This window comes from Passer domesticus, chromosome 5 (assembly GCF_036417665.1).
Source record: "Passer domesticus isolate bPasDom1 chromosome 5, bPasDom1.hap1, whole genome shotgun sequence".
NCBI lineage: Eukaryota > Metazoa > Chordata > Aves > Passeriformes > Passeridae > Passer > Passer domesticus.
The window spans coordinates 16234514-16261607 of NC_087478.1; the positions used below are offsets into that span (position 1 = coordinate 16234514).

General features: G+C 36.3%; 2 long non-coding RNA genes across 2 annotated transcripts in view; both read left to right on the plus strand.

The window, feature by feature from the left end:
* The window catches only part of LOC135301253 (uncharacterized), a 137658-nt gene that overhangs the window by 95199 nt on the left and 15365 nt on the right, over positions 1-27094 (plus strand). The gene's annotated exons all lie outside the window — the stretch shown is intronic.
* Positions 5022-7835, plus strand: LOC135301252 (uncharacterized). The gene is made up of 2 exons (XR_010362986.1): positions 5022-5276; positions 7580-7835. It is a non-coding gene; the product is annotated as an uncharacterized LOC135301252 (long non-coding RNA).

The window sequence follows — 27094 nt, forward strand, 5'->3', positions numbered from 1 at the left end:
AGCTCTCAGGAGTTTGCAGTCTATGACAGCATATTAGAGAACAGAGAAGGTGAGAAATCATTGCTGAAGAGCAAAGGAAGGAAGTTATTTCAGATATTGGTGAAAGCACGTCAGGAATTCTTCATTGAGTTTTGATGCATTTATAGTTCCTTTGAGGTAAGTGAGGCCTAGGAAGGGCTTGGAAACACAGTAAAAGTGTAAAGTCTTCTGGATTATGTCCAGATGTCACGGATTATGTTGCACAGCTAAGCGAGAGGATCTTTGACCTACCTCAGAGGATGACACGTATTGTGTTAAGGCTACTAGGTATGAAATATTTATATCATCTTTACACATCCTAATTCCTTTAATGTGTCCACTAGTTTTTGTATTTTATACATATATTGTATTTTTTGTAGGCTACCTCTAGAAAAAGGCAGTGGTCTGTAAAGCAGAATTACCTAAGTGCAGGGTGTCTAATGATGCAGGTCTCTCAAGGAAGTCCTTTGTCACCTTATTGCATGCAAACTTATGTCTAGTTTGCTAGGAGGTATCCTAATCCTTTAGACTGGGCTGTGTAAACATGTGCTGTGAATACTGTTCTCCAGCATACATTAGAGTAAAACATTTTATGTGCTTTTGAGAGATTTTTACTCTTATTTCTTGTCTTTTATTATTTCTCTATATTTCAATTATCCTATCTAGTAATATATTAAGGTACAAATTGCTTCTGTTCCAAAATCATGAAAAAATAAGTTTAGTAAAATCAGACACAGAAGCAATAAGTGTGTTTTGTCTGTAACCAAACTATGGCTCCCAATTCAAATATTGTTATTCTTTCATTTAATACTTGATCTTTTGGGGGACAGAGAGAGAGCATGCAGACACTAAGTGATAATTTAAGCTATGATTTTCTTACTGGAAAATTTCTGCAAATAATCACTTTGACCAAGATTAGAAAATCTAATTTTGTGACAAAGGGTTAGGCTGAAAACAGGAGTTTAGGGTGAAAACAGGAATTTGTTTTGGAATCTCTGTGTTGGGAGCTCTATAGTGATACATCATCTACTGCATTTGTTGTAGTTATTGAGTTTGTAATTGGATCTCGAAAGCATTGAGCTCTATTCTGTGTTCATGGCAAACTGGAGCATATGGCTACTACTTTGTAAATCTTTTGACAGAAACTTCATTTCAAAGATGTCACTCATAGTATTTAATGTACCACATTTCCTTCATTATAATTCCAAGAACATATTAGGATAAGTGCTTGAGCAATTAGTATCAATTACTCTGTGTTTGTGCCTGTGAGTAATTTGCATATTTAAATTTATATGTTGAGTTAAAATACATTTATGCTGGCCACCACAGAAAAATTTTAATATATTTGATTTCTATAATACAATAATTTGTTCCTTTATTCTCCTTCGAGAGAGGGACGTTATAAAGATTTTTCAAGAAAAAATCCACATCTGAGATTTTTAATAAATAATTTTCTAGAGAATAATTGTAGTTACTGAATTATACCTAATAGTACTATAGTTATTTGAATTATAAATTCATTAATTACAGCTGATGATTTATGGAAAGAAAAATTCGAAATGGTTGTTATGAATTCCTTCTTTACCTCTTTATGACATGTATCTTGTTATTAATAGTCTTGTGCTAACATAATACTCTGGTAATTTGAAAAGTTACCTGACGTAATTTGAAGTGTAATGCCATCCCATTAAAGTATTGCAGCCAGAACCTTTTCATTTCTAATGGAAAAATCTTTAGGAATCCTGGATCACTTTTTGAGACACTCAAAAAGAAGGCCTTCGTGGCACTAATGTTTGCTCTGTTTTTGCTGACTCTAAACCAAGAAGAGGACAAGGGCCATAAAACAATGGAATGATTGGGTAAGTGCAGGAAGCAGTAGTTCCTATATGTGTGTGAAAGAAGTCAGCATCTCCTGAAATGCTAGTTCAAGGCAGTGGTGACTGGTACACTGCCTGTCCTTGTCCATCCTCTCCAGTGCTGAAGGAGACAGATGTCTCAGCACTTGCCAGTACAGCACTGACACCTTGGCTTAGTGATGAACTATATCTCTTGATGCTCTTAGAGGAATAAAGGAGATATGCCAGTACTTGTGAAAAGAATTCTCTGACATGGGGAAGATGGAATGATGAAGAAGAAATTGAAATAACCAAGTGGGGAAAAAAAATAGTTGCAACTATATAATGAGTTGTCCACTTTTTGTAGGAAAAGCTCAGGGAACAAACTGGAAAATAAGGACCCCGGCCAGATACTCAAGGTAGTGTAAGAATGCTCTGCACTTCACAAATAAGAAGTATACATGAACTCTAGCTATTAAGTATTTAAGTGCCATAATCCCAGACTACTTACAATATGGACAGCATGAGGAAAGGAGTGGATGATGTCTGTTTATTGACCTAGCATTTCACTAGACCCGATGTTTATGTGACAACATTTCCTTACTGAAATATCCAGTCTTATATAATATAGTGAGCTCTCAGCAAACCAACTAATGAGTTCTAACTTTAATTATATATATATTTGGCTCATCAAGGGGCCTTTTTGGGGCAATATAGTAATTGGGCAATATATGAGTTAGCATGGATTTATATAAGTGCTAGTTAAGGATTGAAAACTTTAGGGAGAGTAAAACAAAACAGTTGGCAGGGGAGAAATTTATGTGCCTTTATGAAGAAATGCAATGTAAATTGTGCCTAGGAGTTTTACACATCTACTTTTGCATCATTATTAAATTGAAAGACATACTGACATTACAGGAAAGGTGAGGTGAGCTAAGAAACTAGATTTATTAACATAAATCACATCTGAATGTCTAAATCATGGACATCAGTTCTGAATTTTGTCTTTTTAAATAAAGGATTTAAATAAAAAAAAGTGTGAGTTTTCTTCCAAAAATTGCAATTTAATGGCTAATAGATTTCTAGAACAAAGTAAAGACCCTTGGAGGAAAAGTGTTATGAAGCACTTGTGTGATTGATATCATAACTATTTTCTTTAGACTTTTGCATACAAACTTTTGTTTGACTACCTGCACAGCAGATGTAGAAGTTTTTTGTTTTTGGTTTTGTTTTTTTTTTTTTTTTCTGGGAACACATAGTGGGCTGATAAATGTAGAAGTCTGCTCTCAGTACACTTTTTCTGCTATGTAAACATGCAAATCTGTGTGACCAGCTTGTGGTGATTGTAAATTTTCATCAGGCTCCCCACAGATAATTTTAAGTGCTTTCACTGTGGTTTTGGCAAGGGAGTTCCTCTCTGTTCCTATAGCAGTTGCACAGCTGAAATAATATAACAAACCATTGCAAAAGCAAATGCTTACAATGGATTTTCTCCTACTGTTTAGAAACAAAAGTGAAGGCCAGTGTGAGCAGTAGGAGGTCAACCTATCTTTACTTGATTTAATTCTGTCTGAGTTGCATCCTGTAAAACCTAATGAAAACTCAATATTATCAGCATGGTATGGCAAACTATTCAACAACTTGAACTTAGAAAGTTCTCAATGATTAATTCTTTCTTCTACATGCTCTGCATAAAACTGCTGGGCAAATGTATTCAAGTTTGTAGAAACCAAACAGGAAAAAATCCCCCATGCAGTTTCTTACACTTGTTTCCATATAACTTTTAGAAAAGAGAAAAAGAAAGCAAATTAAATTGAAGACAGTATGAAGAATAAATCTTGCAACAACTCTCAAAATTAGAGCAAAAAGAGTTTATTCTTCTAATATTATTTTTAAAAGATGTCCTGTCTGTTTTGCCATTTGAAAGTTGTGGCTCTTCTGTTAAGTCAGAGATTGAAACTCAGACTTCAGTTCATGCAAGGAATTTATGCTTTATGCCTTTGATAAGGTTTCTTTCACAGTTCATGAAATGTCATCACCTCTGGAGACTGCTTACTTAACCCAAACAAGGACAGCCACCTGCACTGAATTCCTGACTAATTGGCCATGTCCTTTCTTTATTCCTTCTGCAGCTGATAATTGCCTCTTCAGCACACACTAATTCATTGCATTAGTCAACATATTTGTTCGCTTGAATAAACTCACAAAATATTATTTTTATAGTAAACAGAATATAATTTAAATATTATTTAATAGCAGCAGGGTCTCATGTTTTGCTTCAACCAGTAGCATGGAATTTGCAATTATTTCTTACAATTTTTCTGAAAGATTATTTTTTCAGCTCCTGTTTTTCTACACACCCAATTGGTCTGCTGGAAAATAAAAACCAACCAACAAACCAAAAAACAAACAGACAAACAAAAAGAAAAAAAAAAAAAAAACAAACAAAAAAAACCCAAACAAAACAAACCACTCTCTGCAGATATCAGAGGGAACTGCATGCCTTTTTTTCTCTTTTTAAAATGGTACTGAGGTCATGTTACATTTTTTCTCTCACTATAACACACCCGAATAAAACAAAAATCAGAATAACTTGATCATCTTTAAAAAAAAAAGGTCAAACAAACTGACAAGGAATCTTGTGAAGGAGAAAATCAATTGACATTGCTGCTGGAAGTACTTATGGCTATAGCAGATGGACAAAATACTCTGTTAGCTTGAATATGTCTGTTTGACAGTAAATGAAACATGGCATATAATTAAATGATGATTTCAAATTTGATTCTGAAGTATAATCTTCTAGATTAGAAAACAGAACAAAATGGATCTTTATAAAGGTCGCACTGTTTGATATTTTCTGCCAGTATAGGTCCATAGAGCTGGTACCCGGTGGCAGGTAATACAGCCACAACACCATTTCATGCTTGCTTTTGTACCCTTGAGTGATCTTAGCTAGATTTGACAAAGTGGCTTTAAGAAAAAGTTTACTTTCTTATGGACACTGTAAGTGATATAATTTTTTACCTGGGCTGTCTGTCAATGACCTCAACCCTCTATTGTCAACCAACAGAGGCAGTGAGCAAACTCAATAGCTGGTGAAGGAGGTCACAAAGAGATCTTTTCATCCCCTGTCTTACCTGCTCTCTCAGGTATGGTTTTGATGTGTCACAGAACTTGTTTCCCCACAGCTGCTTGAGTCACTGCACCAGCCATGTCAGAGGCCTCCAGCCAGCCAGACCTTTTGTTGCTAAATGTAGCTCACCAGGTCTCAGGTTAACAAGAGAGTCTGATGACTCTCTGTAAGTCTGGGACTTACAATCACACATTTAGCAAAAAGTCTGCAACTGTCAATGAGCTGTGCAAAGGAACTACAGGAGAAAGTGAACAGGATGTGCAGTATTCAAGATAACAAGCAAGAAATTGGTAGGTTATTCTCAGAGATGCTACAGTCTCAGGAGCCTAAAAACCCCATGACAGTGGAGATGCAGGGGGACTCAGAACTCTGTCAAGTAGTTAATCAAGGATCTCTTGAACATGAAGGATGGAAGATTGTCAGTGCCCATACCAGAAGAAGGGCTCTTCCCTTCCTGAAAACTTGACAATGACAAGTAGGAATGGCATTTTTGCAAAAGATATGAGGCTCTAAAACTAGGACAGTTTTGCCACAGACAGTTTTACCTGAGAGGTGAACAAAAGTGTTTTGGAGATAGAGGGACCACACAGGGCAACACAGTCTATCCCCTACGCTATGACCTCTGTTAAGAGAAAAAGAAGTGTAGATATCATAGGTGACTCCATTCTCAAGGAAACAGAGTGCCCAATATTCAGACAGAAATTTCTGTTGTCTATCAGAGGCTTGGGTGAAGGTCACTACTAGATAACTGTCCAGTCTGTTACAGCCCTCTGATTATTATCCATTATTGATGAGAAGACAAATAGAAATCTGAGGACAAAAGAGATTTCGAGGCCTTGGGGTGATTGGTTGAAGAAACAGGAGTACAGGTAATGATTTCCTCAGTCTTTCTAGTAGCAAGGAAGAATATAGAAAGGAACAGGCAGACTCCTCAGACCAAGAAAAGGCTCAAATTGGAATTGGAAAAATTGTGGGGTTTTTGGCCATGGGATGGTCTGTACTCCAGCAGGTCTACTGTTTCCTCATGGGATGCACCTTTCTCAGAGGGGAAAAAGGGTTTTGGCATAGAAGCTAACAGAACTCATTGATAGGGCTTTAAACCAGCCTGAAAGAGGGAAAGGGATGAAAATAGACATGACAGGGATAAGCAATGGGATGGAATGCAAAAACTTGAGGAACTGAGCACTACTGGGAACCCTGGATCTGCTACACAACGTGTCAGCTGAAACGATTTAAGAACACTTAAAATGTTTCTACACCAACACATGCAGCATGAGGAACAAATAAGAGAAGCTTGAATCTTTGTTCTAGTTCCAGAGATGACAACAATGGCATAAGTGAAACCTGGTGGGCTGAGTCTTGTGAATGAAGTGCTGTGTTGGATGGCAGGGTGGGAGAGGCAGTGGTGTGGTGTTGTATGTAACAGAAGGACTGTATGGAGCTTACAGTTGGAAAAGGCATGGATGAGGGCCACTGAGTAAGGGGCAAATAAATAACGGGAGTCTGCTATAGACCTTCCAGCCAGGACAAGAAATCCAGTGGATTATTCTTCAAGGAATTAAAGACACTTCCAAATTAAATGCCCTTAACTGTGTGGGGAACATCAAGTTGCTGGATGTTAATGCTGCATAGATGGCAGAAAGAGGTCCAGAAGACAGGGACATAGGCAAGGCAGAGATGTTTAATACTTTGTTTTTCTCTGTCTTCTATGCTTTATGGGTTAAGGGGGTTCCAGTGACCAGTGCTTGAGTACTATGGCTGTGAGAATGATAAAGTCCCAATTAACCGTGAAGTTCTGCCAGATCTGATGCTCCAGCTGGATCCCTATAGGTCCATGGGGCCTGATGGGGTTAATCTGAGAACACTCAAAGAGCTGGCTAATCACAGAATGGGTAAGATTGAAAGAGACCACAGTGAAGTCATCTGGTCCAACCTCCCTGCTCAAGACCATTCATCTCAGTGCACATGGCGCAGAATTGTGTCCATGGTGTCCATATTCAAGATGGTTCTTGAATATCTCCAGTGGAGAAGAATTTACAATCTCTCTGAGCAATATGTTCCAGTGCATGGTCACCCACACAATAAAGAAATTTTACCTCATAATCAGGTGAAACTTCTTGTATATCAGTTCATAGGTATTGCCTATTGTCCTATTTCTTGGAAGCACTGAGAAGATTCTGATTCAATTCTCTTGACACTCTTTCTTCTGATATTTATAGACATTGATGAGTTTCCCTCTTAATCTTCCATTATCAAGTCTGAATTCTCTCTGAGTACAGAGGCCTAGATCTCTCAGCCTATCCTTGTAAGTGGTGGTCCAGTCCCTTAATATTCTTTGTTGCACTCAGGCACATTGTGTGTCTTGGGATTGTCTTGTGCAAGGCCAGCAGTAGTGTGATGATCCTTGTGTGTCCCTTCCAGCTCAGGATATTCTGTATGGTTATCACATTTGTCAGAACTATAAAGAACATTCCCTCTATGGAATTGCAGTTTGACTTGGGCTGAACTGTAGCTTTACCCTGGACATGGGGCATCCAAAGGCTGTGTACTGCAAGACACAATATGTTACCATTCGTTCCTGTTTGTTTTGCAGGAAGAGTACCCTGGGAAAAGCCAGCTAACTACAGCAGCCTTTGCAAGATTATGCTCCTACAACAGCCTGCACACACTGGCATGAACCCTTGCATGAAGAGCATAAGCAGTGCCCTGAGGCTTCTGTTATTCTTGTCTGGAGAATTGAAACATGACTAATGTGAAGTGCAATGCACATGCTCTTTACTCCCTTGTCTGGCAGTTGAAAATATACCACAATTTTCCCTTTTCAGAGGCCTAGATTCAGAGAAGAGAGACATGACCAGATTCACACATGTACGTAGGCAGGTTGATAACAGCCTTTCCTACTTTCTAGCAATTTCATAATATTTTCTTATGAGGAGAATTCATAAATCCAGTTTGACAATATAAGAGAGAAATTTATAACACATAGAGTATTCCACAGGATTAGATTAAAATGATTAATAGCATTTATAGATTAAATTTCTAGATTATGAAGAGCTTGCTACATATCAATGATGATTAATTTCTAGGTTATGAAGAGCTTGCTACAAGGAAGCCTTTTACTTTCCTAAAAGAGTCTCATTAGGAAATAATTTAATTTTTTTGCAATTTTGCATCAAAAATTTAATGGCTTAAATCATAATATAATCAACAATAATAGATAACTGTACCTTTAAAAACAATATTAAAAATTACCAATTCTCTTCTTAACTCAGGTGCTATAGCAAATTCAGTAATTTGACTATGTAAGTTATTCAAACTCAGGCTCAACTTTTTCTTACAAAAAGTAGCTAGAGGAGTCTGGCAGGCATTCACCATTTATATTTAATTGATTCCCGTTACTTAGTTGTTACAGTGTTTGTCAAGGAGATGAAAAACCTCTCCAAGAAGGGAACTGACCCACATCTCTCTTGTCCCTCAGCAGAGTGGCTGGTTGCAAGCCATAAAGGAAAAGGTAATTATCCTTCTCTTCACCATACGTACTAGTACAGCAGAATGCAAATTTCAAAGGGGAGAGATTGAGTGAATAAGAAAATGGGACTATGATTCCATGGCCCAGAAATAAGGCTACTTTCCGGCAAGGGAAATTTTAGGTCTGATATGTGGTCATAATACTATTTATTCATTTTATCTACTGCTTTCTTTAATGCAAAAGGCAGCAACAGTCTCAGACATCTATACTGTGATGGCTATACCCTTGACTGTACTTAAGCTACTCTAAAGTAAGTTCTACCTGTTTATGTAAGTTGTGCTCATGCAAATGACTGCAACATTGATTTATCTTTAAGCTCCCTGTCTCTCCTCAGGCATTGTCCAGAGAACCTGGATGAGTAACTCAAGGCTGTGAGAATCCCCTAAACAATAATGCTCATGTACTGCAGTATTCAGCAGATGAGATAGCAGCTCCAGCTCTGTATGAATAACCATAACTGATGTAAACAGGTTGCCAAAGTAGCTCTTAGCAAATCAACATAGTATGTCTACCCTCTGCTTATACATTGTAACAGTAGGACAACAAGCAGAGCCATATTTCTGTGGATAGCACTGGGCACCTCTCTAGTAAAAAAAGTAAAATCTATGAACAGGTAACAAATCAGCTCTAAGAAAGCTCTAAGGTATTTTAAGTGGAGCTAGTGACATATTCAGCTCTTACACTACAGCATAAATAACTTATCTGGTTTTGATTTTTTTTCCTGTGTAAGGCACAAAAGTTAGTTCAGCATATTTTCTTATTCTTAGTTCTCAGCGTTTATTCTTTTTATCTCAGTGTTGTCACTTCTGATACCATACAACCAGCTGTATACACACTATTTGTTGCTGGAGGCACTGCAGACTCTTGGGAAAGAAGAGCTAGAATTAAGGGCTTCCTCTCCCTGGGAAGATGGTAATCTATTTTAATTGAGAAAAGATAAAATAACTGGTGCATGAGCTTGCTAAATCCTAGATATTTTTCTGACAGAACTGTATTCTGGAAGACATTTTACAAAAATCTGATGTAGAATCTTCCCTTACACTGAATTTTGGCATATCATGTGGATAATGTCTGTACACAGACACAGAAAACACTAATATTAGATATATGACCTGTATACATTTTCACACAGAATCTACTTGAAAAACATACTAACATTTCAAAATCAAATCCTTAGAAACTACAGGAAACAAAAATTTACCTGGGAAACTAAATTAATCCCATAAATTTGTGCTTTATATGCTAACCAATATGTCCTCAATTCATATACTACTATTTTGAAAGAGTTCTTTCTTCACTAAATACTTGCATTTAATATCTTCAGTATTCAGAAAAGTATGTGCCTCCTAAAGTATATTTTTATCTTACCTGTTGGGATGAAATATCCTTCCTCTATTTTTGCCTTTATATGAGGTGTTGAAATGTTTTAGTTCTAGAGAAGTACACTGTACCTGGTTCAGGTGGAAGTGAATGCAGTTTAATTCACATTACCCTAAAACCTTCTAAATTCATATGTACATGCTGATATTTTCAGAAAGTCTGATCATGTGGTCAAGATGAAGAAGACTCGCACTCTTATACTATATGCAAATAAACCAATGGACAATATTATAAACTTACTTCATATTACATATCTCAGCTTGCTACACTGATCAAATTTAAAAATTGTAACTTAATATAAAAATTTAAAAAATTACATTGGGAACATTCTAAATAACAGCTGAAATATCATTTGTGAGTTCCATAGCAGGTTTTTCTATTCATAGCTTCATATTAAAGAAATAACTTAAATGGAAGAACAGTAAATTATGCTGTTTTAAGATGAATCTCAACAAAACCCCTGAATATCTCTTTCTTAATATGATTTCACAGGGCTATAAACTTTCTATGACAACCTTAAGAGTTCAGTTTGCAAATTGAGCCAGAGGCCTAAATTCTAAATTTTGTGTTGATGATGTAAACACTTCTTAGGCTATGATAGTTTCTCATCAGCTTGGTTTAAAAGTGAATTCCATGACTTCTCTTGGAAATTCTCTTTTTGCTGTGGGCACAGGTGTCCTGTGTCTTGATAACCCACTTGTATTCCTCTTGTGTTTCACAACTTTTAATCCCAAGATAGGATGCATCCTCACTATAGCAGATAATCTCTTTCTACATATTGCCCTTTTGCAGAACTAATGTGACAGCTGAAGGCATGTCTTGTGGGTATTTGTAACATTTCATCATCTTGCCTTTCATCCATACACCATATTTCAACTAGCCATAATAATAGCTCTGGGACATCCTTTATTGAAATATAGAGCATATGCCCAGAGCTGTATTAGCTGGCCTACATTCTATTATACGGTGTAGAATAGTGCTTTAAGGTCTCAGGGTCCAGGACCTGACCCAGAAAATATATGCCTAAGAGTGCATGAAAGAAAATTCCCTTGGGATTAATTGAGATGCTTAACATAGCAACAAATAGTTTAGTTTTGTTTTGAGTTGAATCCTTGTTTGATTGTTTTAGTCTTCTCAAAATCTTCCTTGTTGTGTACTCTGTGGGACTTTCTCATCCATCACAGAGTCTTGAGGCAGAGGGGGCCATAGTAAAAGAGGTCTACAGAGATCAGTGCATTATTGACAATATTGATACTGGTCTTGAGAAGTTTTCTTTCGGATTGTGGCCAGAACAGGACTACTTTATGTTGATACTCAAACCAAGCTTCTCAGAAATATAATGAAAATATTTGTTTTTTAAATTTGTGTTTGTAATGAGTACATTGATTGTTGGAAAGTGGTTGCTGGAAACAGCAAGTCATTTGTCATTTCAAGCATAATACATGATTTTTATTTGCTTAGGAGTAAGATCTCTGAAAATTGAGAGTTTTGTCATTTGAGGACTTGTGTCTTTAAGTGCAGAAAACAGTGTTTTTCTCAGCATATTGTATTTGTAAACGAGTACCAGTCAAGCATTTTTATTCACACCATAATAAAGTGGTATCACCCTTCAAAATTCTAGTCCTCAGTAACTGTGAATTATCATCATTCCCCAATGTGATTGATATTTTGTTTCCTGAAACGGAGTTGTTGAAGAGAATAACCTAAGCAATACAGATAATTCCTGGTCATACTGGTTATGGAAAAATATGAAAGGAATTTTAACACCTTAGCCCATTATTTCCTGGATTTTATATACAACTTGCATTCCAAGATCTCATCTATAGAAAAAGTAATCCCAGATTTTTAATGCTCATCTTCTAACCTGCCTATTCAGTGGGAAATGCAGATTTTTTTCCCCGAGTTTAATTTAATAAGCTAAGTAGATTTCTCTGTGTAAACTTAGGTGTATTTTGTAGCGATCAAGCTCACAGTACAGGAGTACCATGCATCTTTCAAATTTTGTGTCAGTATTACAAAGTAGTTCCACATTCCAAGAGACAATTCAATTCTATCTAGGGAAATCTATATTACTTTGTGTTCATGTAAGTGGCAACAGGTATGTTTCTAAAAATCTGGTTAATACAGTGAGTGGAGCATATTAAGTGACTGAGCTGCCACAAAAGTTGACTTCCAGAATAGCTTTCAAAACAGTCATCTAATATAGTCACAATATCAGAACAAAACTTTCTTGGCTGCCCAGTGTCACTCAAGACATACTCAAGAGTATCTCTCCCTTCTGACCCATAGAATACCTGCCAGATAGATATCTCAGGTGTTCTTGGGCCTTTGAAGCAGCACTAGTTGTAATTAACTAGCAGATATTTTCAGACTTCTGTCATTAGCTTGAGTCTATTAACTATCTCTTGTACAGAAACCTACAAGTTGTCACTGAACTTCAGATGTCTTAACCTCAAGTTGAATGCATCCTTGGAGTTCAACTTGAGACCAGAGGAAGCTTGAGCCCTTATGGAGTGTCAGCTGAGGACAACATGGAAAACACACTGATATGCACCACCCTCACCCCACAAAACCTATCTCAAATTATCCTCCATTTAGACTTTGAAGCACCTTAAAAAATCCTATAATTTTCCAATATTAATTCCTTTATTTGTTTCAGGAGGAGTTTCACGACTGTGACAATGGGAGAGCACAGAAATTTGCCTGGGCTCTCCTACTCAATGGCAGATGACAGTTAGGTAATCTATAAATTACAATTTAGAATAGGCAAAGGAAAGAAAGGCAGAGAAAATTAAATTAAAATTAAAGGTGTGTCCCTCTATCTGTTCAAGGTAAACTGAGACCTGTGCCCATATTTCAGAATGCATAATTCAGATAATTATGACTGTGTAGATATCTTTGCTGGTTTTAGGTGAAGGAAGTTGTGCTCCAGCTGAAAGCACACTAAGGATTCATTTTCCAGTGACAGTGTTAATAGGATACCACTCCCAGACACTTGCTGTAAAAAGGATAGGGACACAAAGAATGAATGCCCTTTGGATGAAGAGTGAAAAAACAATCTAATTATGCTGCTCAAGGTCTGCTGAGAAAATGGAATAGACACATCAGCATAATTTAAACTACCTTCTATTTATCAGCACTTCCAGCCTTCATTTTGCTGGCCTTGCCCCATTAATACAGATAACATTTTTATGTAGCTCAAAGTTCTTCTCTTGTTGACTCATGCTTTTTCTTTGAAGCAAAAATGAAATTAAGGGTTTATCAATATGGAATGTGGCTTTATTTCTAGTACGTTCTGCTTTTTGAGAAATTTCAAGTTTTCTGCAGGAAGATCTGAGGAGATAGAGTGCTTAATATTCCCAGCTGTACTTTCAACTCTACCCATAGTACTGCAGTTTTAGTGCTATACTCCCCTAGTACTTTATTGCTGCTTTATCAGCATCCTCAAACTTTACAAAATGTCAAAAATATTTTATGAGGTTTTGGGCTAATCAAAACACAATAGCTGCCTCCTCAGCAGGAAAGTAAATAAATCACCTCATTTCTTGTCATGTTGTTGATCCTTAGAGGTCTCTCTTTGTTGTTTCACATACATTTTCCATATTTTTCCAGGTCTGCTTAAATTCAGGTCCAGATAAATTCCTTAAACATCAGGAATGTATTTGGACCTGCAGTGCAGAGATGGGGGATTGAAGGGAAAATATTTAAAAATATATATTGACCCATCCCAGATGCAGAATGCGTCCCTTTCCTTTGTTGAACTTTGGTGATTGTGCAGTCCCCTCATTTGCTGAGTCCTTATGCCGGGCCTCCCTGCATTTGAAGGAGTCAATAGCTTCTCCCAATTTTGTATTGTCTGCAAACTTGCTTAGTATCCCTTCCAGTCCTGGGTCCATTTATGTCATTTATGAAGATGTTGAAGAGCACAGGGACAAGGATAGAGCCCTGCAGAGTCCCACTAATGACAGGTCACTGTCTAATGTCACCCCATTCACTCCAATCCTTTGTGCCCCACCCATGAGTAAGTTGCTCACCCATTCCATGATGTGCTTATCCAGCTGTGGCTGGACATTTTGTTCAGAAGGGTCCTATGAGAAACAGTATTGAAAGCCTTATTGAAATCCAAAAATATTACATCCACTCCCCCTCCCTTGATCAACTAGATAGGCTACCTTATCATGTCAGGTTTTCTAAGACTCTTCTGGCCTGGGTTGTACTAGCTTCCAAGTTTATTTCTGGGAAATTGAAGTCTCTCTTAAGGACAAGAGCAATTGACTTGGAAGCATATCTTAGTTCCTCAAAGAATAATTTATCAGTGTCATTGTCCTGGCTGGGAGGTCTATAGTAGACTCCTAGGAAGACATCCACACTATTTGTTTGCCTTTTGATTCTTATCCAGAGGATCTCAACTTTGTTGTTGCCAACTGTGAGCTCCATATATTCTAACCCTTCCAGAACATACAGTGCCAATCCCTGCCTCTCCTGTGCTGCCTGTCCCTCTTGAAGAGCCTGTAACCATCCAACAGGGCACTCCATTCACAGGACTCATCCCACCAGTTTCACTTATGCCAGTGATGTCAAATCTCTGGAACTGAGCCAAAGCCTTGAGCTTGTTTGCTCCTCATGCTGGGTGCATTAGTGTAGAAACATTTCAGGTGTGGTACATTGTGCCCAAGATATCTTAAAGCAGATTGAGGAATCCCATTAGCGCTCCTTTCCTCAATCCTTGGGACACCACTGCAGTGCTCATTGCTGGTTAGTCTGGTTTTTCCATCCCAAAATAGTTTAAAGTTCTGACAAGGAGTACTAGCTCCTGTGCTAGAACTCCTTTTCCCCTCTGAGAGAAGTGCATCCCATCAGGTGTCAGTAGACCCATTAAGCAGCTGGTCAAATCTGTGTCAGGATCCTGTGACGTGGGGTCCAACTGCAGCTGGCTAAAAGCTGGATATTATATAGCTACACATTCTGAAGGAGGACCTGAGGTCTGGATTTCACATATGACTTTAACATGACATTAAAAAAAAAATTAAAGAAACTAGACCAGTCACAAGATTTAAACCTGATATAATTGCTTTGTAGATTTTAAGCCTTTTCTGTGTGATTTTAATACAAATCATTTCTGTATGAGATTTTCAGAGAGACGAAGTTTCCAATTGCATCCTCAGAAGAGACAATATCTTTAATTCCTTATTTGAGCTCAATATTGTAATGCTCACATATAGAGTCTCTTGTGTGAAAGAGCTCCATAATAGATCAAACAGATTATAAGTCAGAAGCTGGATGTTACTGTGATCATACTTTTTCCATAACAAAAGACAAAGCCACTAGGCAGTTGTTTGATTTAGCTTTATTTTATCCATATTTATGTACAAAAATGTTTGTTTCTTGGAAAGCTGTATGTCTTAGATCATCACTACTACTTTTCCTATTTTTTAGACAACTGTTAAATTCCAATCTTCTAAGATGGAATGTTGTGGCTGTCGTTCAGTGCGCCAAGATTAGCAGAGATGCTCTGTCACACATTTTGTCTTTTGACAGCTCAGTGATATAATTACTTAAAATGTCATTGCTGTTGCTGCAGCTGTAATCAGCTTCTACTCTCTTTTCTCTTATTCTTCCATCTTTCAATGCTATCAAGAATCATGCATCAGCCTTGCTAACTTGGACCTCCTTATAACAAAATAAACTTTTCCTTGAACATATTGAAGGCTCTGCAAAAATACCACCTAAAGAAAAGACCTTCAAAAATTGTCATCCATGTCACCATGAACAGGACTAACACTGTCACAGTGTAATGATAAGTGCTCCAATAAAATCCAATGACTTTATCGCACCATCCTTTTTTTTCCATCTCTGGTGTCAATCAACCCAGAGAGGAACAATTGCTAAAAGAAAAGCATGCCTAAATGTTTTTTATTGCTTCAGGAAAGAAAATGTGCAGCAATTGATTTATGTTTGATCTTCTTCAAAGTTTACCTTGGATTCCTAAACACTAACCTTTATACAACTAAAACACATTTACATTTCTTTTTGATTTTAGGAGCAAACTGAGTTTACAGTGCAGGAAATATTTTGTATGTGACCTCTGAGGTGACTGAAGATGTAAATTATCTAGATCAGTGTAGGACATCATGTAAACAATCTGGAGGGGAAAAACAAAAGAAAGTATCTAAAAAATCTAAAAAAAACCACAAATTTTTGCCTCCATACAGGAATGCTAGGTAGTTGTACTTCAGTAAGAAAATTACCTAGATATAATTAATAGCTTGGTTTTTGTGGCTGATTCTTGAGAGTATTAAAAGTAGGTTATTACACTTGTTAAAAGATAGCAGTGATCATGACTCTGATTCTCGGAACAAAGAATTGCAAACTGGGCTGATCCATACAAAGTGATCCTGATAAAGGCATTAAATATATAAATAAATATATTATTTTAAAAATATTATTTTTTAAAAAGTGAAACAAAAAACTCTTGCTTTTCTTTTTTTAAAGAAACCTGTATGTCACCACTTTTGCACTTACATATGTTGAATTTGCACTAGCCACTGTCAGATTTTATATGGTGATCATATTAGTTATTGTTGTCTAATCAAGACTTGAATCAAGGCGAGGTGGTAGAGTTGCTTTTTGTGTAAGCAAGCTGGATTGCATCAAGATCTGCCTAGGTATGAAGAATGAGCGGAGAGCTTACAGGTAAGAATTAAGGAGCAGGCTAACATGTGTGTGGGTGGCACAGGTTATCTCCAGTGGTCCCTTCCAGCCTTTATCAGCCTGTGATTCTGTGACCTTGACAAATATTTAAACATTTGAGAAACTATGAGGTTTTAAGTACTTTAAGGGACTGTAACTTTACCCTGGTAACTTCTGTGAGTTAGTCACATTTCAATCTCTTCTTTGAATAAATAGTGTTTCTCTCTCCTCTGTTGTTAAAAGGAAGACCTGCATACACCACAGAAAAAAAAAAGGGATGAAACTAGAACTTGTGAGCTCAAACACCTGGCATACTTACCAAAATGTGGGTGGAAATGCGTTCTATTGTACAAAATATCAAACCGAACAAAAGTAGATTGCAAGGAAGTAGATTTTTCAGTTTTATGAAACTAGATTAAGTAAAATTTTTAATAAATGTGGAAAGCACTTAGATGCTTATCTAAGTGACTTTTACTTAGCCTAAATATTTAAACTTGGCCTTTTCTTCCACCTTTTTTTTTTCTCTTCCAGAGATTCCTTCTTTTTTACTTCTTGCCACCCTGTTTCCACACACGTCCTATGTTCCTTTTCTTTATATTTTTCAAATAGAACAAAAAAATGTCGAAAGTGAAAGGAACAAAAGTACAATGCACAAGATTAACGTTGGCAGAAGGATAGACATGCATGACTAGTTGTTGGCAGTGTCTCTAATATAAAGCCCACATTTCTTCAGTGCACTTATTTTAGTATGATAAATTGCATTCCCTTTTCCTTTATGATGCTTTTTTCTTTCAAATGTGCTAACATGAAAGTATTCAAAAAAAATTAATTACATTTTGGCAGCTCATCGAACATAAACACTACATTCTCAATGGGCTTTTGGACTTTGCCCATATGAAAGACTGCAGCTTAAAAAAGGTTCTCAATCCCCTGATGTTTATAGGATTTAATAACTGTATTTTGGAAATTCATTCTTGCAGGTCATTCCCATAGCCTACAATAAAATATGAAGGTATTTAGCTTGCCTCTTAGCATTTCCAAAGCAAGATCTATGACCGAGGATGTGATTTGAAGAGAAAATTCCCCAAAATACTTCCAGTTATTCTGCTAGTATACATTTTTTTATTAAAATTTTGGGGGTGGGAAGGTCTTATCAGGAAAATCTACTGTTTCTGCCTTACAGGAAACTAGAATTTTATTTAGATTTTTCTACCTGAAAATTTAAATGCCCTTAATAGAGAATTGTTTGGATTAATTTCTCCAAAGCAATGACACCTGGCTTCAAATCTAAATTAAATTAAATATCAGAATTTGTTCATATTAACTTTGATCTCCAAATGGGAGGAAAACTGTGAGTTCACCACCTATATATCTAACTCCAAAAATGGATACTGTAAATTTTCATCTACAAATACCAGAATAATTTCAGAACTTTGGATTCAATTTCTCATTTGTAGTAGGTAGTGAACCAAGATAAAGTTTTACTTAAAAAGATTTTTTTTCCTATCAATTTTTAAAAATCTATACATTGATGTTAGTTTCAGAAATACAAGAATAAAAGATTTATTGCAGTATACTTTAGTAAATATTTAATTGATCTATCAGAGACAAATGTTCAATCATTATTGTTGTGTTGGAAGTTGTGTGAAGATAAAAACTACAAAATATATTAATTTAAGATATAAGCAGAGATGTAATCATTTAGAAGTTGCAGTTTCCCTTTTCTATTCCTAACTTTATGCAGTTAAATATTCTTCCTACATATATATGAGAACTCAGAGTGAGTATGCTTACTTAATGCTGCTTCTGTCTAAAAATGCAATTTTAGATTTTTAGAAAAAGTTTTGGTGGAGCACTAAAATTCCCCAGTGTTGGTCTACAGTTCTCTGATTATTTTTCAGGTTTTTTTTTCTTGAATACACATGGGATGATTATCTTATCTCTAACATGCTACTTCCTATAATTCTGTTAAAAGCAGAGCAAGAGATACTAGTGCCAGGAAAAAGGTCTGTCTCAAAACCCTGTGAGGGAGGTAAACTTTAATATGGCTTAGAAAATGTAGTCAAGAAGTCTATTTATGAAAGATCTTAAATAGTAGCCTGTAGGCAGAAGTGTTTTGAAATCAGGACAACTAAATTAATCAGAGGTATTAATGCACAGGCTGTTCTCAGGTACTGCATTAGGGGATGTACCGCTTGAAAATAAGCGGAATGTGGGGCTTTTTCTTCTTTTCCCTCTATGCCTCAATGAAATGTTGAAGCAGCTGTTGCTGTTGCATCCTATCTCACAGGAGTGAGAGCCTCTCTAACCCAGACCAGCCAGCCAGGTTCCAGTCACTGCATCTGTCTGGGATTCCTTTAGAGGAAAAAGCCTCAAACTACTCAATGCAAATTACAGTGCTTATTAACCAATGGTTGTCTTTCACAATAGATGTTTGTGCTAGCAGGAAAAATCTCAAATTAACATACACAAGTAGATTTTCTTAAATATATCTTTTACTGGATGATACTTTTAATGAAACTCAAAATACCAGCGCTAGTTTTGAGAGGATATTTTTCATGTGCTTTGTGCAGTAGAGCTGACTGCTAAAGCTATAATTTACTCTTGCACTTAAGCCTGCTGTGACACTGACAAGTGAATGACTCAAGCAACAATACCAAGAAGTAAGAAAAACAACGCTCAAGACCGAAGGTTGACAAATGTCCCCACTTTTTCTCCCAAGAGCCTTTCACAACAGTGGAAAATGAACCTGAGTGCTTCTTGCCCAGTACAGATGAAAGCAATCAGGGATCAATTAATAAATGGTACTATTTTCCACAGCTGTGAGACTGTGATTACAAAAGGGATCGAAACATAGATCCACTTTGAAAGACCACCTTACGAGCTTGACAGGGTCACAAAACCACCAAGGAAGTAATTTATTATTGCTATTCATTAAAGAAAGGTTATGGTCATCTTTCTAATTACTTTTCTTACTTAGGACTGCTAACTTTTTCACAGATTGCTTGTCCCTTGTACTGACCTCTGCATAAAATCAATTAATATTTGCATTTTTTTGTGCTCATTATGGTGAAATATAACACAGATTGAAAATAAAACATATCTTTCTCTGTAAGAGCAGGCAAGCACTGAAAACACTGATGACAAAGGTCAGGATTTTCTCTTTTTTGTTTCATTGATTCTGTTACATATTATTGCAAAATTCATATATTATGAGTATGCTTACCGTGAAGTTGCTATAGGAAGTTTCAGAAAAAAATGAAGTTATATAATATGCAAATCATTCCAAGAACTAAGATATTATGTGTATTAGTTTTTTTCTTAATTTTTTAGTTACTAAGGATCACCAAAAAATTATTTAAAGTCAAACACCTTTATCTTTTTTTTCTTGATGTTGAACTGTCCAGCTATCCAAAGCTCTTTATCTAAATGTAAAAAACAAATCAACATAATGAAATTTGGAGCTAAATCTGATCATGTATTTTGATGAAAGACAACTGTTTGCATAGCATTTTTTTTCACAGAATTAAGATTAGAGTCCAGTTTCTTATTTGAATACTAACTTTTGTCCAAACCCGATCTATTCTCATAAGGCACAAAGTCATGCATTTAGCCCTGTTTCTATCTCTATTATCGTTAAATTCTCAAAGAGAGCTGTCAGCTTTGTCAGGAGCCGAGAGACTTAGGAATCGTATTCTAAAAAAACCAGTACTGGCTGTAGTGCCTTTTAATAATAACAGAAACATTTTATGTTTCTGATAAAACATCATCCTGAATAGTTATCCATATATTCCAAGGAGAAAAGCTGTTAAATTCTAAATTGTTCAAGGTTATTATTGTCTATGTTTTTCAAGGGATTATATTTAACCAATGATCTGAAAATACTGTTGGAGAAAAATCTCCTCATTGCATTTTTGCTCTCTGTGTCTGTTTTAAATATGCATATATAGTAATCATTTGAAATAGGGCAACTAAGCAATTACATAATTAAGAAAATGTAAAGGAAGAGAAAATTCACAGTAATTTGGAGGGAGAATAGGCAGTATCTTTATTTTGAGACCAAGAATGAAAAATAAAACCAGACATACTTTTACAGTGTGCTTCTGCATGACTGTAGGGATTTGAAAGCAGTAACCACTGGACACGTATTTGCAAACATTGTAAAGAGGTACTTGATTTAGCAGTAAAGAATACGATATACATCCTGGGCTATATTATCAGAGGCACAACTGGTAAACTGAGGAGCCTAGTTGTCTCCATTCATTCAGCATTTATTCGTTCTATACATCTAGAGTACTGCATCCAGTTTTGATCTTTCAGTACATGAAAGACATGACAATACTGGACCAAGCGCAATGTAGGCCCACTACAGTTGTAGCTTGGTGTAGTTTTCCTAAAAGAAGATCATGAGAGAGCTGATCTTTTTCATCCTGGAGGAAGAGCAGCTTTAGGTACAGCAAACAGCGGCTCCCCTCCATGGGTAGGCAACAGAGAAGATGGAGCCAGGCCCTGCACAGTGGCACAAGATGAGACAACAGAGACAAAGGAAATGAATTGAACAAAAGGGAGTTCTCACTGCCTGTAAGGATAAACCTTCTCCCCACAAGGACTCTCAGTCCATAACACAGGCTGACCAGAGTTATTGTGCATTCTCTCTCTGTGCTTGGGAGTAAATAAGTCCCCGATCAACCATGTCTGACCACATATTTTGTGGTGGTCTTGCTTTCAGTAAGAGTTTGAGCTGAGGATCTCTTAGGGTCCCTTCCAACCTGAATTAGTCTTTTAACCTCTGAAATAACAGCAGACACTTAAAGTGGCTCTAAGAATGTTATTGTATTTCATTTGTTGTTTCATGCGCCATTTTATTCTCTTACTAAGTTTATAATTTTGACAAATCAGTGAATTCAGCTATTCCAAAGAGATTTGATTATTCTCTTAGCTATACTGGTGATGAATATGCAGCAACTTGGCTGAATGCAACACTTGAGATACATTATTTGAGAGTGTGGAAGCTTAACAGATTTTAGGTAGTGGCCATCTGAGATAAGAGTAGACTGTAATCTTCAGACTGTAGCATTGACTATGACTGAAGGGATTCGTGCTATGTAAACAGAAAGTCAGGAGAACTTTGGCTTTTCATTCACTGTAAATTATTATTGAAAGCTGATGAGTGAAGTGTGGATCTTTCTCTTGGTACTTTTTTTTTTTCCATGAGGAGAACAGCAAACACAGCTGATAAAAAGTTTTTGGCAGTATGTTAAAATTGCCACAGCTCTAATGATTTGTATTCATAGTATAGTCTTAAACTACCAGTAGCTATAATTCATCATATTTCTAATTTTACAGAGGCACAGATGGCTGTCCACTCTAGTGGTCCCAACATTACTGAGTTAAACATGGAATAGCATGATTGATTAAAAGTTGTAATCAGACATTACTTCTTGTAATTGTGATTAATATGAGTTTACTGTTTCTGACAATAATTACTTTTATTCTTTCTTTTTAACAGAGAGAATAGAAAGTAAGCAGATTACAGGCTTTAAAAAATCAAGACTTTAGGGCCAAAAGAGCAATTAGTTTTAATTGCAAAAAGAGAAAACTGCAGTTCATACTTTACTTTTTGAATGGTTTAGGGATTCCTGTTATTCTTTTGATAAGGTGGATTTTTGTTTTTTTCAAGATAAGCCATTATTCCCTGTGGGGAAAGACAGGTAATAATTAACTTATATATTTTTCTCTATATAATTTTAGGGGTTTTTTGCATGCTTACCCTTTCAGTAATGATTAGTAACATGATTTTTTTTTTTTTAGGAATGTTGGGCAATTCCTTGAAAGTAAAAAAAAAAAATTAAAAAAAAAAAACCAACACAAACCATTAACTGAGGCAGTGGAAAACTAAGGGGCTGATTTCTATTAATGTATTATGTATTCATCAGAAACACAATTAATGGGTTAATTTGGCTTTGGGTCAGGCCATTCCTTCCTTCACACAGGATTCTCATAGTCAAATCAGGCCTATATTGTGATAAAATCCTTGACTTGCATATGGCTCTCTTTTCTTTGGAAGTGCTTGTGAAATTTACACTTAAATTGACACTATGTCTCTACAACTTAGTTTGCTTAAGGACTGGGTTTACACAACAAGGTTTTGATAGCAGGTGAGCTGTGGGAGTGGCTTCTGTAAGAAGATGCCACAAGATGCTCCGATGTCAGACACAAACAATTCCATGCAGCTCACCCAAGAGTGACAGTGGTGGTGCCTCTGTGTAAACACATTTAAGAAAAAGTAGGAGCACTGTAGAGCAGCTGTGAGTTAAGGAGTGAAAATATAAGTGAGAAAGAGCCCTGTAGACACACAGGTCAATAAAGAGTGAAGAAGGAGGGACAGGAGGTGCTCCAGGCACCAGGGAAGATTCTCCTGCAGCCCATTGTGTAGCAGAGGTCCACGTGCAGCCTTTGAAGGATATCTCTGAAGCAAAAGGCTATGCCCTGAGGGAGGCTGCAGACCATGGAAATCCCTTGCAAGAGCAGACTCCTGGAGGGAACAGTAGCCATGGAGCGGAACCCATGCATGAACAGGTTCTCTGGCAGGAGCTGTGACCCTGTGAGGGGACCCACCCTGGAGCAGGCTGTAGCCAGAAGGAATGTATCAATGTATCCTCCAGAAAGAATCTATGCTGGAACTGTGGGAGCCACCCCATTCTGCAACAGGATAAAAACACCAGAAGGAATGATATGGTAGGATACCATTTGTTCATTTTTATATGTTCAGTAAAACATCTTCATTCCCTATCTTTCTTTCTGAAACAAGATCTAGTCTTTCAACAAGCTGAGGGATGCAGGCAGTGAAAGCAAAAGAAGGAAGCTAAACAGAGCTTTTCGGCAAAGAGTTCAGAGAGGTGTTGCTGCTTCTCAGCATCTCTTGTACTGCCTTTGGCAGACAGACCTTATGAAGCCCAAGGCAGAATTAGAGCTACTTTCCTCAAGTAGAATAATTAGAGCAGGCCTCTAGATCATGTTACCACTGTGTTTTCAAAGGTGAAGCAAGCAAGTATGGTTCTTTCCTTGCCTACTGGTTAAATTTTGTCTTATTTTACTCACAATAATAAATCCTTCCTATTTTACTCTCCCCACATGTCCCTCTTATTTCAATCTTCATGTATCTAAGATTTTTTTTTCTTTTTATATCCACTGCCCATATGATGCTTTTGTTTCCTTGGTGTGGCTGCCTTTGATTAAACAACCAATTTCATAACAAAAATAACAAATATTTCTAAGGAAGCATTTGTAGAATTTATATTTATAGAATTTAGCAGAAGTTTTCTTTCCAGTTTGTTAAAAAAATTCCCAACTATTTTCTTCTTTATTTTCTGTTTAACAAGATACACTGCATATTATCTTAAGTTCTAATTTCAAATGGATGATACTTTCTAAGGCCAGTGATTCTACTAAATTCATTGCAGCAGAAAGATGGATGGTAAGATGTCACGTGTAGAGGAAGGTTGGTTGTTAAGACTTCAGTGGCTGTGTGCAACTTTTCCCAAAAGATGGTGGGTCCTGTACAATACAGCTGGTATGTGCTGTATCACATGGTGTTGAAACCTGCTATCATGAGAGATAGCTAATTGGCTATTTGATTAATAGCTCTCCACCAGACTCCATCTGTAGTGAGATTTAGCCTACTGTTCTCAAAGCTGGTTGAGGCATACTTCACCACAACCCAGCTGAACAGCTACATGGAGCAAAATCATTACACAGTGAAAAAACAGTTATGATTGAGCAAAAGGTGTCAAGTGTACTCAGTGACTCTCAGAGAGTCATAGTTCTTTGCCACTGACTTGAAAGTCTTTTCACAATGGTGCAGTGACTAGTTTCTCCTTTAAATAAAGCATTTTCTTTTTCTTGCATTGTAAAGAGAAAATCAAGAAAATATCCATAACAAGCAAAAATCCTCTCCAAAACCACTGTACCAGAAAAGTTTATAATAGGAATGAGAATGTGCCTCTAGATTAGCCAAAATGAATGTGAGAAGGGCAGTAACATGGAGACAGCTGCAACCCCAGAAGCAATGCAATAAGAAAGTTGCCTGTGGCCCTAACCCCTTTTTTACCTAACCAGAGACAAGTATAGTTGAGCAGGCAGTTATCTATGTATTGCAGTATCCAGGCTTTGGTAAGTGTTGTAACAAGCTGGCATAGGATGTTAGTTAAAACTAAACCCAGGACCTAACAGTCTCTTATTAGAGACACTAAACAAATGGGGGGGGGAATTCAGTGAGCTAGATCTACAAGTACTATATTCTACATATATCCCTTTTGTCATGATGATTTTGGTTTTTTGTTTGCAATACCTATGTTAACTTGGGAAAAATGACAACAAAATAAAAAGTAATAGCCTATAAAACACTATTGTCAGGAAAGGAAGCTGCAAAGAGAAACCATAAAGATTATTAATTATTTTAGGGGTTTTTTGGGTTTTTTTTTTTTATATGAGATCAGTGTCTAACAGGTTGGTGAATGGGAGTTAATATAAAAATGGTATTTGTATTAACTCTTTTAGATAGTAAAGAGAAGTGTATCAACAACTTGTCAATTGCTTCCCAAGGAAGCATAAGCAGTACCCAGCAAAGTGCACCTACAACTCAAGTTTTAAATGACTGAATCCTAACAACTAACTCTATATTAGCTATCCTTTTGAATTCTACAGCTCTCTAATACTAACAGCAATAAAATACTAACTGGATTTCATACAGTTTCTTTGCAATTGGCCAAATTGCTGAAGGCTTTCAAAGACACATGAATACTGAGAAAATATTTAGAGAAAGATAGTGCAGTGGTCCTACAGAACAAGTCCTGGATAGACAGTCTAAAGAGAGAAAAGCTGATCCAGGTGTACTCAGCTTTAAAGTTCAATCTTTAAGATCTACCCCACCCATTCAAGTCACAGCAATACTGCTTTTTCTCACCTAATAGAGAACAGCTCCTGGTACAATGTCATACACTTTAAATAGACGTAGGGAATATATTCCTTCTTAAATATATAAGCTCCTTTGCCAACAGATTCAACTTCCAGCAGCAGTAACATGGGGAAAAAAAGCAGAACATCCAACCGGACCTGCAATAATTCTCCATCTGACACTAAATTACTCTATGAATCAGGCTGCAGATGAAACTTTGTACATTTTAGACCTTTAAAGATAATTACCTGATTCTCCCAGTGGTTAGGGTATTTTGTGAGTATTTAACAAGGTTGTTGCAACTGTAGAAAATAGCTCATCTCTAATTCCTTAATCCCTATTTCCACTAGAAGAAATTTTAGTCTACTAGTTTAAATTTACAGTTTAACATAAAGTGTAATTTCATCTTTTTTTTTAGAAGGCATTCTCTCTCTATATATACAGATATATATATGTGACTACTAACCAAAGCAAACTAACAGGAAGCATTCCATGTGTGCATGATTTACAGTACTTGTAATTTTTTCTATATTAAAAACCTTTCTCCATGTCCCCTTCTCTTATATTGATAAAAGAGAGAGTACACCTAACACACTGTGAGCACAACTATTTTCAGCATAATTTTTCTGCTTATTGTATATGGACAATGGGAGGACGTACACAGAAAAGGAGATACCACAGCTGCTTAGTCTTTTTTCAATTAAATACCCAATGTTTCAGTATTTTTTATTCTGTTTTTTATGAAAAATTAGATGTCTTTTCCATATATATGAAAAAACAGCTTGCAAAACTCAAAAAAAATCCTCAGTAAAAAGTAATAAAGTTTTTGTATTCTTCATGCTTTTGAGGCTATATATTAAGTTGAAAGTCTTATTGAAAGAACTCCCAGAAAACCAGACAGAATTATTTGCTTCTAGAACACATTTTGAATTCAGTTAAAAATCTATTTTTTTTTTTTTTCGCCTCATGTATTTTTATACTGAGAATGAAAGTAAATGATTTACTGGCAAATGAAGTTTGATTCTGTAAGCCTTTCTAATTTTCAAAGAAGGATTAGATTTTTATTAGAAGAAGGAGGCATGGACTACATAATTGTAGAAGAAATTAGTATGGGGTTTTTTTCTATTTGTTAGGGTGACACTGTCTTTGGTAAGATCTTTTAAATAATATATACATAGAAAATCACTATTTTTTGAAGTACGTATAAGAACAGAAGATGTGACTTAGAGACATTGGAATGAAAATCAGGCCTAAGCAGGATTTACCATGGATATTTTCACTAGTCTAAATTAATATCATAACCATCACTAGCATCGGGGATTTTACAATAATGCCTGTGTTAGCCAGCTGAATTTTCCAAGAACACTGAAAAGTATTTCAATATTTAGAGAACACATTTGATAAAGACCTAATCTTCAGCGTAGAACATTGAAACATTGGAAAATATAAAGGAACACTGACATACAAAAGAAAATAAGGGAGGAATTACAACATAAGTAATAACATAAGAAGATACCCTGTCACTTCTTTGGTTGAAAGGGGGTAACAGACTT